The following is a 12,413-nucleotide window of genomic DNA, read 5'->3' as shown; positions in this document are numbered from 1 at the left end:
TGCTGGTTTGCCAAGATTTTATTTTAAAAGCAAAAATCACACAAAATTATTTTAATCACTTTTTTATGCTGATCTCTGGAGAATTGATGCCACTCAAAGAAAGGAATCCCAAAGGTGGCTGCTTTGTAAAAAAGGATAAATAGAACTGCAGGGAGAGTAAATTACCTGTGGCTCTTTCACAGCTTTACATAACTACCTGCAGAGCATGTTACCAATATTTGCTGTATTTCAAATCATCATACTAAAAACTATACTGTTTTTTCACCTGGAAGGATATGCTTTTCAAGAAACACATTCAAAGAGGAAATGGAAATAAGGACCCAAAGCACATCAGCCACGCGGGCCACAGTACGCAGCCCAGCAGGGTGTTTCTGGGCCCTGGGGACCTCAGGTGGGGCTGTTCCCACTGCCGGACCAGAGGCGCACACCTGCCCTCTGCCGTGGAGTGGCGCTGTCCGGCTCAGCTGGCTCCTCCTCCGGGCGGCTGCCCGTCAGCGGAGCCAAGCTGCCAGCCTCATCCCGAGACAGCACCTGGCTCACACTCTGGGCACGCCCTGGGGTCTGTAAGGCCTTCTTGGGCTTCAGCCAGCCTGGCCGTCGAAGTCAGGAAGTTCATGGCTACAAAGGAAGAGAAAGAAGCTGAGTATGGAGACAGATGCCCAGGGGACTGGGTCACCCCAGGAACAGAGCCCCATTTTCTTACCAGACTGAACTGAGACCCAGAACCTCCCCACTCTGCTGAAACCAGAACTCTGTTACCTAGATCAACTTTTTTTTTTTATTACCGAGTAAAATGTATTTCCAAAAATAAAGGGCTAAAAGTTAAAGTTTGCAAGTCTTTGAACTAGAGGACATTGCTAGACAGGCAGTTCCTGAACACAGTAATAGAAGTTTTTATAACTAGTTTCCCATTTCCATGCAGCTGTAGGTAGAAAAGGGAGGAGGGGGCCGACAGCCCTGGCCCTCCGAGGAGCCCACAGAACTGCTGGAAGGATCAAACGAGGTAACAACCGTCTTCAGCTAAGAGGCCCTTAGGAAATAAATTTACTATTTCCTTCCTTCCTTTATAATGGAGTGTAGATCCAGTTCAAATATTAGTCATGTAAACAAGACTGTGTGTTTCTTCTAGAAGGGGAAGAAGAAGGTGATGACGAGAGAGGAAGGATAAGAGGAAGAAAAACAATAACAGCAACAACAGCTCGGTTACAATTTCAAAGGGGAAAAGTTGTCTTCAAGTGTGTGTCTGCCACTACAGGAAATGGGAAAGGGGGGAGGTGGGAAGGGAGGCGTGGAGAGGGAGGGCACTCGTACTCAACACTTGCTCTCAGTCCAAAAGCACTGTCCAGTTTGTGAGAAGCTTCAATACTGCCTTTAATCCGTACAGAATAGGATGCAGGTGTCATTGCTCCCATATTACAGATCAGAAAACAAAGGTTCAGAGAAACTAAACAAGCTAGCCTAGGTCAGGCAGAGACGCTACTCACCCCGGCTGGCCTGTGTCCTGGGTGCATAGTCCCTCCACAGCCTCACCGCTGGCTCTTCCTCCTCAACGTGGGTGTTCCCTGGCCCTACTTCTCTCTCCCTTTCTGTCCCCTGCCTTTAAAACAGCTGGTCATCCCTCCTGCTGTTCCTCTGGGCAGCTCCTCTGTCCTGATTACCAGCCCCCTGGACCTTTCCCAGTTAAGATCCCACTGTCCTTACAAACACAATGTCTCTAAAAGCAGCTCGTCACCGAGCCACTCACACCCACCCTCACCTGGGGGTAGCTCTCTTCTGCCCTGCCTCCCGAGCTCCAAAGCAACGGCACTTTGGGTCGGATCTCCCCTTGCCCCCAGGTACAATCACTCCATCATCACTATTTGTTCTTCAAAATATCTCTTACCTCTGTCACTTTCCGTTTCTACTTTTCCTCTCAACATCTAGAGCCTTATGTCTGCCTGGCTGCTGCAGAAGCCTGCAGCTGGTTCCCTCAGTGATTCCAGCTAGTGCTGCTGCCAGACTCACCACCCCACCTACCTGCCCCGCACCTCCTCAGGACACACACCGCCTCCCTCTGACCAAGCCCACACCCAGCCCTGCACTCTAGGCTGCCGGCGTCTGGCCCCTGCCCCTCCAGCCTCAGCCCCACACCTCCACTCCCGGGTTCCTCAGTTCGGCAGCAGGACTGCCCACTGTACAGCACTGCTCCCCAGTGCCCTGCTCTTTCCTCCTCTCCGCTTGCGGCCCCCAGATCCTCCCGCGGGCTGGCCCGCTCCTCCCTCCTCCACCTCCCAGTCCAGGCCTCCCGGCAACGCCTGCACGCTCATTATCTGCACTGCTCACGGGGCAGTGATTACACACTGCCTTGCAACTCTTCTCTTTAGCCTGAAACAGGCATTGAAACGGACTAGTGCTATTTAATCTCATCACCCAAATAGTATAAACCACTTAAAGGTAAAGACTGTTGAACAGGTCTTGGTGTCTTCCCACAGGGCCAAATACGTAGATAGTAGGTGCTTAATGCATACGTCGACTTCCTTTTTCTTCCCACAGATACTGGCCTCAAACAAATAGCCAGGGCTGGTTAGAATAATAACATCGGCCTCGGAAGCCTGATCTCAATTGCATTAATCAGCGGCCTCCAGGGCACCAGGGGCAGCCCTCTCCAGAGAGGCTCTGACTGGCCTCGCCAACTCGGCTCTGCCTGCTTGCTGGCGATCATATTTCCCTGTTCATTTCTGGTCTCCGGTTAAAAGCAAACATTCCGGAGTACGACGGACAGGGGTCTCCCTAACCCCTGAACCCTGACTCCCTCATTGGTGAAGCCCCCGCAGCCCAGTTTCGGGTCGTCAGAAGCACCCAGGGGGCCCCCTACCCTTGGGAGAGAAAGCAGACACTGCACCTTTAAGTCTGCAGCCGGTTGAGAAAAACAAGCTGTGATTTATATAAGCGGGAAAATCATGTGATTTGCGGGAACTCTGCCTCCTCCCCCGACCCCCTCCCCGCGTCGCCTCCAGCCCCGGCGGGCGGCCGGGCGGAGGGGAGGGGTCCGGGGCTGGGCGGGCCAGGGCAGGGGCGCCGGGGACGCCCCCTTCACTGAGCGCGGGGCCCCGCAACCCTGGCTCGGCGGGACCGACGAGCGCCTCCCTCCGGTGCTAGGTTCCCGCGGCGCTTCCCGGTGGGTGGCCCCAGCAAATTTGTTCGCCAGCGGGATGTGCTTAGGCGGCCGCTGCCCCCGGGGTCGTACAAAGCCCAGGGTGGCCGCTGCTCCCGAGGGCGCAGCCCGAGCATCCCCTCCCTGCCGGGGTCTGCCTGCCCCTTCCCGGAGAAACCACGGGATGGAGAAACTGAGGCTTTCCCCCAACTTCTCGGAGAGATTCTGAAAAGCCCAGGGCCCCCACAGACCGGCCTCTGTGTCCTGGAACACCCAGCGGGTGGCAGGGCAATTTAAGAAATAATTTGGTAGGGAAAGACGTAATGAAAATCAGCCATTGCTAGAGCTGAGAGGCGGTGGTGTTTAGCCCAGAGGACCTAGCTTTCAGGAAAAAAAGTAAAAGAAATAAATAAAGAGACGATGTGGCCTTTCAGACAGAACCCAGGAAAAGTGAGTGATTCGGAGGCTCTAAGAACCAGCCCAGGGCTCTTCGATGTTAGAGGGGGGTGGTGTAGCTACAAGGAGCCCCCAGCCACTCGGAGTTAACTCGGGCAGCTGCCGGAGGAGAGGAAATCGGACCCTCCTGAGAAGCAGCCACTGTAAAGAGAATGAGACCTGAAGAGGTCAAGTCAGCCAAGCCCGGTCTCTGTAGGAACGCACATCCCAGGCCCTTCCACGGTGCGCTTCCAGTTGGGAGGGCTGAGTAGTGCATTCAAACCCAAGCCCCGGAGAACCTGGGGGCTTTCTCCGAGAAGAGCTGGGAGGAGTGGCCAGATCTCTCCCCGCCACGTCCGTCCGTGTAAGCCACAATTACGGATTCAGAAATTGTCCAAGAATAGAAACCCTGGGCTTCTCAGAGTAACCAGTTCAAGGGGTTAAACCTTGTCAGGAATAAGGTTTAAATTCCCAGTGAAGTTCCTCCATCGGTCATCTGCTGGGGATGAGGCATAACCCAGTGCTGTCCCCACAGAGGGAAGCTGTCCCTCAGAGGGACCACGCGTGGTGATTAAGGGAGTGGCTAATGCATCATCTCGCTGTGGGCTCAGCCATGGTCAGCGGAGCCTGGTAAATTTCAGTCCACCTTCAGAGCCAGCTGGGCCTTGAGAGGTCAGCCCCTCCTTCAGCCCCTCACCCCCCCCCTTGCCCACCCCCCAGACAGAGGGTCTTCCAAGGCAGCTCATGGAGCAGTACTACACCACTAGGAAGAAGGTTCTTCCCACAGGAAGGCTAGACATTCTCCATTATTCTCTAAATCCTTTTTTACACGTTATTTATTTACTTTTAGACAGAGGTGGAGGGAGGGAGAACAAAACAGAGAGAAACATTGATGGGAGAAACATCGATGGTTGCCTCTCGCACACACCTTGACCGTCTGGACTGGCACTTAGGCACACACCCTGACTGGGAATCGCACCGGCAACGTTTCATTTTACCGAGAGACACCCGGCCAACTGAGCCGCACTGGTTCGGGCCGTTCTCCAAATCTTGGAGAAGAAAAGTACAGGGACGTTAACATAGGGACCCGAAGGGAAAGCACTCCAGGTGTTCGGACACCAACTCTACTCACTCGGTTGCAGAGTCGGTGCCTTCTGTGAGCCTGGCCCCGAGCTGGACACTGGGGATACAGTGGGGACAAGACGGACACCGCCCTTGCCCTGAGTCCTGACTCCCTGCTCCCGCCTCTGCCTCCCAGGAGGCCTCTGCTCCACCAGCGGGTGCACATCCCTTCCCCAGCCCACACCCAGCATGTGCTGCCCCCAATTCCAGCTGCATATGGCTCCCAAGTCTGCCAAGAGCTGCTTCTATCTGAAGGCAGTAACTCTCCGGTGATCGGGTGCTGGGTATGAGAAGTAACCCAAAGGCCTGCTCAGAAAATGAGATCAAAGCTGGCAGCCTCCTGGGCCCCTCCCCAGATTGATAATTAGTTTAGACAACACTCAGTCAGTGCCACCGGCTTCCTCTCTCTCTCTCTGCTCCTTTTCTAATTTGCCTGGCTGCCGCCATTCAGGTCTCCTCTTTCTGAAGCTGCCTGTGCCAGGGACCTGCCCAACCCTGAGCCCACCCCGGGAGCCCAGGTGCCATCTTCCTAAGGCAGTTCGCCGGCTTCCTCAGGGGGCCTGCGCCCCTCAGCCCTGCGTAGACCCCTCTGCAGGGTCTCTTCTGTTGCTGAAAGGCTCGGCCTTGAGGGCACTCGGATGTCCCCCCTGAACCCAACCCCCACCGTCCCTCCCTCGTGAGCACACCAGCCCCTCCCTGCCTGATTCGTCTTTTCCTGAGTCCTGCTGCTGGCTTCCCTTGGCCATTCACAAGCACAGTCTGATAACGTGCAGAGAGAGACCTGGCAATAAGCCTGTGCTGAATGAACATTTTTGAAGGAACAAAGTATGGCTCCAGACGAAAAACACCCTGGAAGTCACAGACTCTGCTACTTTCAAAGATGCCAGAGCTGGACCTCTGAGGGTATTTGTTTGTTTTGTTTTTTTAAATGCACCAAGGAGTGCAGTGAGTGAATGAGTGAAATCAGCTCATCTTAGGGACTCTCTCAGGAAATGGGGCCTCAAGAAAAAAAACATCCCAGCCCCTGCCAAATTCCATTGTTTCAAATTAGCCTTCCAGCAAAATGAGGGAGCTAGCTAGTCTTTAAGACCCTCCTAGCACCGAAGCTCTGAGTGCTACAGTTCCCCTAAACAACCTTTTAAAATGGTCCACATTCTTAATAACAGAGTGGAAAAATGCATTTCTGCTCCGGACCTGGGTCTGCAGCTGAAGCTCAGAATTTGGTTTTCACCGCTGTGCAGTGAGGCCTATTTCCCTCTTTCTCCTTTCCCTGACAGGGCCTCTGGTCTTTCCCAAGCAGCTGAGTTGAAGGGAACACACAGCTCCCCCAGAGCAGAGGGGCCCTCGGGAGGGAGAGCGGGCCCCGCCCCAGTACAGCCGGGAGGCCTCCTGTCCGGCAAGGACGGTCCTCCCTCCCAACAGGCAGGGGACTTCTGGAACTTCTAAACAGCACATCCTCAGGCCAGCCCAGGCCCCACGACATCCTGTGCCCCAGTTTACAACCTTTTAGTGGCAACTAACACATTTGGCAAACTTCCCTGAGTGGGAGCCAAGCCAGGCCCTTTTCCCTGGGACCCAGCTGTCAAAGGGATACTAGATTGGGACAAAAATGGGGTCCAGCCAGACAAGCCCCAAGCCTTGGTTCTCTGGGCCAAGTCTGGTCTGGAGAGGTCCAGAGAGAAATGTCCTTGGTCAGCCTCACCACCACTAGGCAGGCTGGTCCTGAGATCTCAGGATGCATCAGTAATTCCAGGCAGGGTTCCATCCCCAGCCCACACTCAGCCCGGACCTGGTCGGGGACTCTCCAAGTATTCCCAGAACCACGAAGCTCACTCATCATGCCAGGCCCCTCTGGGGTCTCTGGGTGGGAGCAGCCAGACCTTCTCCGTGGGCTCCTGCTCTGTCTGAAAAGCATCTCTCTCCATCGGAGACGTTCTCGGCACCAGGCCTCTGCTTTGAGACAGTTTTAAAGAGAATGGCGTTTTGAAAGCCAAAGACACGTTCTGGGCTCACCTTTGATTCTAGCTCCATCTCCACCGCTCAAAAACCATTGCTCTTCCCATGACCACGGAAATCCTGGAGGCAGCGAGCTGAGCTGAAGGCCCTGGGAGAGCCTCCACGTCCAAGACGGGCTGGGCCCGGTCTTGATGTCGCTGGCAGGTCGGGCTGGGCCCGGTCTTGATGTCGCTGGCAGGTCTCCAAGAAGAGCAGATCCTTCCTTCAGACTGTCTAACTGGAATGTCTGCCACCCAGTATTCCAGACAATGACATGAGCCACGCCCAGCTGGTTGCGGGGACCCCATCATCGTGTCCCCCAACCTCACAGTCCCTCTGTGAGGTGTCCTGTCCCTACGGCCAGCTGTGCCTAGGATTCCCAGAGGGTTTCTGCTGCCCCCGACCCCTGGCTCCGATTTCCTGTTTTCCGCCTCTTCTCTGCACCTCACCTCCCTTAGCTGCTGCCCACTCCGTTCCGGGTCCCCTCCAACCCATGCAAGGGGAACAGGCACCACTGCGGATTTCACTCAAAGTTTGGGCCAGCGGAGGGGAGTCACAGTCATTGCCTTAGAATCTACTGATAGACGCAACTCTCCTAAAAATCCATCCACCATTCCCCCTCAGAAAATTACTCACTATATTCCCTAAGTCACAACGGATGCTGTCTCCTCCAGCCTCCCTCTGCTCCAGACCCCTCTGCTTGGACTCCACGTTCCTACAGAACAATTCGCCCTGCGCTCAACATGCCCACCAGAGTGGCATCCCCATCAGGGTCCATCACAGCATCATCCTCCAGCCAGGGGCGTGGGGGGGGGGACCCCCGGCCCCTGGAATGACACAGCACAGTGTTTTCTTCTCTGGGTAACACTTTCCCCCTCTCCACCCCGACCGCTGCCTCCTGACGGCCAAGATGTCTACCCCAAATCATTCCTGTTCTCACGTTTTGTTTTTTCCACTCCTCAGTGGTCAGGAAGCACTGCTGACCACTGAAAACGATCCATTACAAACAAGCTGGCCCAAGACCAACGCAAAGGACAAATGCCGTATGAGTCGACTCACACGTGAACACACTCGGAGGTGTGGAGAGTAGCCAAATTCCTAGAGATGTGGCGGTTGCCAGGGGCTGGGGAGAGGAGAGAATGGGGAGTCAGTGTTTAGTGGGTACGGCATTTCAAGTTTCTGAAGACGGATGGGGTGGTGGTTCCACCACAGTGTGAATGAACTTAATGCTCCTGAACCATGCGCTTCAACAGGATTCAAATGGTCAACTTTATGTTATGTATAACTTACCACCATAAAGAAAGCAACGTCAACAACATTTACTCAGACCCCAAGAGACATCTGCAGTTAACTCAGCGCATGGGGGTTCCCCCTGCCCGCCGCCTTTGGTCACAGCGGCTTGGCGAAGCCCTGCCCCAGGTGGGCTCAGGAGGGCACCCCTCGGCTGCACAGCCAGGTCTCTGCTGACCTCACCCAGGGGCCGAGGCAGGTGCTCCCTTCCAAACTGCAAACACAACAGAGGAGTCGCAACTAGAACAGGAGCCTTCAGACTAAACCCGGCTCAGTGATTGACTAGCTGCACACTCGTAGGCAACTTATTTAATCTATCTCAATGCGGTCCTAAAGAAAATGGAGAAGACCCTAGCCAGCCCCAAGGGAGCTCATGGGTGTGAAGTAACTGAGAAACGTGTGCCAGCTGATTCTGTCATCTCTTCCTCCACTGGTCAAACTAAAATCATCTGGAATGTAAGAAGGAAGCTGCTACCTGAAAACAAGGAGGCAGACAGCAGATACCTCAGTAAATACAACCAGAAAAATGGCACTTTGATCTTCAGCTATCATCACGCTCACCCAGGGTGGAGTGAAGCAGTCCTTCACAGCCTGGTCTCCACCGCGGAAACCCCATCTTGTTGAGACACCGATTTCCTCCATGATTAGCTTTCGCTCAAAGCCAGGCCCCAGCTTTACCCAGAGGATGCCCGCCGAGTCGCCCGGAGGAGGCGGGAGTGGGGTCCGGGCCGGAGCACGGCCGGGAAGGGTGTGTGGGAGATGCACGCACACCAGTCGTGCCCCATGAGCACATTCAAACATGGCTCCTTCTAACAACGTGCAAAGCGCTGTAACACATTGACATGACTGTCGAAAGACTGGTGAAAAGTTTCCAGCACAAGAAAGGGGCCTTCGCCCTGGCTGGCGTGGCTCAATTGGTGGGAATACTGTCCCGTAAACCGAAAGGCGGTGGGTTTGGTTCCCGGTCAGGACACAAACTTTGGTTTCAGGTTCAGCCCCCGGTCTGGGTATGAGACACGACCTAATGGTGTTTCTCTCTCCCCCTCCCTTCTCCTCTCTCTAAAATCAAGCAGCATGTCCATGGGTGAGGATAATTTTCAAAGGTGGCTATGAGACCACAAACCCCATGAAGACAGTGATCCAAAGGTGGCTTCAGCTGGCTGAGCTGGCCGCCCCTCAGTCTGACCGCCAGCCGGCTTCATCCCGACATAGCCCGCCAGCCCTGGCTCTGCTTCCACAGGACGGAGGTGACAGCCTTGCTCTCCAATGAGGGCCACTCTTTCCCTCAGGCCTAAGAAGGAAGTTCAGGTCAGCCACGACCCAGGTGAGTCCACGCCTGGCCCTTCCTCTGCCTCCCTCTTGCCACCCCTCCTTCCCCAAAGCCCTGTCTGGTTCTTCTTTCAGCCTTTCCTTCCTTTGGAGGAGAGATTTGTCAACGGCCGCTCCCCACCTCCATGAAACACCCCAAAGGGAGAGAGAGGTCGCAGGACTCCAAGTCTCTGGACTCAGCCACTACCCGGGACTGCCTCATGCACCTCACAGGGACCCGGCTCAGCCCAGATGGAAATCATCTGCTTAAGGCTTCATACTGACTTCAGCAATAATGACGTTATGCTCATCCACACCCATTCCCACATCACCTCCTCCCGCGTCCCCTTCCCACTCACTCAGGCAGTGCCAAGAAGTTAAAATGGAAGCAGACCTGAAGGAACCCAGGCGGGCGATTTGGGGACACAACGAGAGCCCAAAGCCGGGTGCGCAGACCACTCAGGCCCCTGACACCCCATCGAGCCCCGCCTCCCACGCAGCCACACACCTCAGCTGCAGGATCCGCGACATCAAGGGGCCGAACCCTCCCTCACAGCACAGGAAGGGGTGTCAGAGCTTTCCCCAAATCTGTCTCCCAGTCTGCCTTAGGAGCGGCCTGTCTGCACTGCCTCCGCTGGGCCTGGGGCGCTGGCCGCAGGGGCCTGCCCTTGCTGCAGCACAAGCCCTCACTCCAAGGCCAGCCAGAGAGGCCTGTGAGTCACCAACGCCCGAGGTCCGAAGACCAGAGGGACAGCGTTACTGCAAGGCTTTGAGAATGTCACCATGAGCTCCAAAACGTCCTTCTTTTCCATTTTGTGGGCTTTTATTTTTTTCTTAGTATCCAGGCAGGGCAGACCAAGGGGACTTTGATCCCACAGGCACCTGGTGGCATAAACTGTTACTGAGAAAGGGGCCCCATCCCGGCCTCCCCTCCACCCTTCCTCTCAAAGGAGGCCCTGTTTAAGAGCAGGCCAGCTCAGGGAACCTGACCACACCTTCCTGGGAGCAGAGAGGAGAGAGGCTGGGGTGGGAGGGCGGGGGTTAGGAAGCTGAGCAGTGACTCCGACTGGGAGGGGGAAAGAACTCAAGTAACTCAAGTCCCCCTCCCCTCTCCACTCCTGAAGGAACCAGAGTGGTTCCTCACGAGAAGCCAGGAGGCACCACCAGCCAGGCACCAGCAGAGCCCGGAATGTCTGAGCCACCGCCTCCTCCTCTCAGCCGCTCCTGTAGGCTGGGGGTGGGGGTGGGGGAGGAGTGCTGCTCCCCACCCCTCACTGGCCCTGGTCTGCCCCCAGCCTCCTCACAGGGGGCTTTGAGGAGCTGCAGCTCCTGCTTCTCCAGCCTGTGCCTCACAAAGGCACCCTCTGTCACAGCCTCCCCAGAACAGGCCTCCCCCCTGCTCCCCTCTCCTCCCCTCTCCTCCCACCGCAGCCCGCACTTCCTACGGGAGCAGATTCCAAGCCGAGGTGCTGTCGGGTGCTGTCCCCCAACAACATGCTGGAACAAAGGCTGCACAGGACTGAACGAGCTGGGGCGCCTGTCAGGGCTGAGGCAAACTAATTACAGGGAGGACACCGCCACTCTCAAAGCCACACCTGGCCACGCAGTAAACAGTGTTTCTTCCTGTCAAGCTGGGGGGAGCTGAGAGACAGGGAGGCGACAAACCACAATTTGAATCATTTGAAGAGAAGCTATAAATATAATAATGAGTCATTTGTAAAATATAATTTCATCCAAAAGCCTGGAAAAAATGGGAAAGAAGTTCTTCTGCTATTTCAGGCTAAATTGTTCAAGGGTGTTCTGCCAGAACCTGGGGAGGGGACCCAGCCGCCCTCCAAGAGTGAGGCTGGGCTTCACCTCCGGGCCTTCCCAAGCCCTGCTCCCCAGGCCTGCTGCCTTGGACACCCCCCTCCCCAGGCCCCTCAGAACATCCTGGGATTGGAATGCTCGCAATCCAGAGTTCTCTCTTGGAGAGCTGATAAGAATCACGGACAGGCGGCCTTGCGTCCAGGCTCTGCAGCTGAGAACAGTTTGGGGCAGGCCCACTGTTGCTTTTGGCAGACTCTCCCCAGCCTTGGGGCCCTAACAGCCTTTCATGCGCAGGGTGGCTTTTCCATTGCGGCTGCGAGGGCTCTTCCCGCCTCGGTTCCAGCCCTGGGCCCCAGCTGCTGGGGCGGGGCAGGGGGCCCGGAGGGGGGAAGCCTGCACAAAGCTCTGTCCTAAGGAGTGAGCTGAAGTCACTCAGCTGGACCCGGGTCACCGGACTGCTGTTCAGGGTAGTTGTGAAGAGTTTAAGCTCTGAAACTAGACTTTTTCTAGGTTCAGTTACCGGACCCCTTACTATCCGTGTGACATTAAGTTACTTAACCTCTCTGGGCCAGTTACATCAGTCACAATAGTACCTTCCTCAAAGGGCTGTTGAGAGGATGAAACAAATTAATACGTAAAGCCCTTAGAATAGGACCTGGCGTAGCGGGTGCTCAACAACATTAGCTAAATAAGACTCTTACTCTCACTGGGTACTTGATGCAGCAAGGAACCACAGGACCAAGGCACCGCGGCACACGTGAGTGACCCTGAGTGACCAGGGACAAATGATCAGATGCCCTGGCTTGTCCTTCAGCCATTTCATCATCTCAATGTGCTGTTAACCTGAGCAAGCCCTTTCATCCCCGTGGCCCAGCATCCCCGTGGCCCGGCATCCCCGTGGCCCTTTCATCCCCGTGGCCCAGCATCCCCGTGGCCCTTTCATCCCCGTGGCCCAGCATCTCCGTGGCCCAGCATCCCCGTGGCCCAGCATCCCCGTGGCCCTTTCATCCCCTGTGGCCCGGCATCCCCGTGGCCCGGCATCCCCGTGGCCCTTTCATCCCCGTGGCCCAGCATCCCCATGGCCCAGCATCCCCGTGGCCCTTTCATCCCCGTGGCCCTTTCATCCCCATGGCCCAGCATCCCCGTGGCCCAGCATCCCCGTGGCCCAGCATCCCCGTGGCCCAGCATCCCCGTGGCCCTTTCATCCCCTGTGGCCGAGCATCCCCGTGGCCCTTTCATCCCCGTGGCCCAGCATCCCCGTGGCCCTGCATCCCCGTGGCCCTTTCATCCCCTGTGGCCCAGCATCCCCGTGGCCCAGCAT

At 56.0% G+C, this 12,413-nt stretch overlaps 1 long non-coding RNA gene across 1 annotated transcript; it reads right to left on the bottom strand.

The window, feature by feature from the left end:
* Window positions 1-2,105, bottom strand: LOC128626862 (uncharacterized). Its single transcript, XR_008390956.1, has 2 exons — window positions 1,883-2,105; window positions 1-618 (listed from the first exon to the last, which is right to left on the bottom strand). It is a non-coding gene; the product is annotated as an uncharacterized LOC128626862 (long non-coding RNA).
* Window positions 2,106-12,413: the final 10,308 nt, after the last annotated feature.

The sequence above is a fragment of the Artibeus jamaicensis genome, unplaced genomic scaffold, assembly GCF_021234435.1.
Source record: "Artibeus jamaicensis isolate MK-2021 breed Jamaican fruit bat unplaced genomic scaffold, CSHL_Jam_final contig_233, whole genome shotgun sequence".
NCBI classification, from domain to species: domain Eukaryota; kingdom Metazoa; phylum Chordata; class Mammalia; order Chiroptera; family Phyllostomidae; genus Artibeus; species Artibeus jamaicensis.
The sequence above is the reverse complement of the archived record's forward strand: the minus strand, read 5'-3'. Positions and strand labels throughout refer to the sequence as shown.